Raw genomic sequence first — 764 nt, forward strand, 5'->3', positions numbered from 1 at the left:
GTTGCAATGGAAGGTTGCCTCGGGGGGATTTGTAAAAGCAACGGCTGTCACGACCGGTTTTCCGGGTAATAAATTTCCAGAAAAGACCGCCGTGCTCATCAGCCTAGGATTACTGTTAGCTGATGAGGCTCCAACTTGATACAGAAATTCCAAGCAGAAAACAAAATATGTAGTACAAGGTCATTCTGGCCTGTGAGTACAACAAAAGGTTTCTAGTGGTTGATGGCGGAAGCGGCTTGTGAAACATCGGTGTCTATGGGACTCCATTTCCCACGGGAACAGCTGACCAGGTTAACTCCTATCTTCGCGAGGCTGCTATCTCCATTACTTAGGTTCTGGGGCTGTCATCGCGTCGCTCCTCTTCGTGCAAGAAAATCTGGCCAAGACAATAGCCAGGGACAAGCCAGTGAGTACTTTGAATGTACTCGCAAACATTATGAACACAGGTATAATATAATAATGATGTGCTGAAAATATTTTATGCTCATGACGTCAGTCACAAAAGATAAATAAATCTTTGATGCGTGCAAGCAAGTTATTTATAAAATTGCAATAACATAGTAGTATTAAAATTTATGAAATAAATAACAAGCAAAGCCACAGTCGGGCGTCTTAGCGACACCACATAAAGGGCTTTAAAATAAATGCCACAGTCGGGCGTCTGAGCGACACCACATAAAGGGCTTTAAAAGAAATGCCACAGTCGTGCGTCTGAGCGACACCACATAAAGGGCTTTAAAAGAAATGCCACAGTCGGGCGTCTT

This window comes from Triticum dicoccoides, chromosome 6B (genome assembly GCF_002162155.2).
Source record: "Triticum dicoccoides isolate Atlit2015 ecotype Zavitan chromosome 6B, WEW_v2.0, whole genome shotgun sequence".
Lineage (NCBI taxonomy): Eukaryota > Viridiplantae > Streptophyta > Magnoliopsida > Poales > Poaceae > Triticum > Triticum dicoccoides.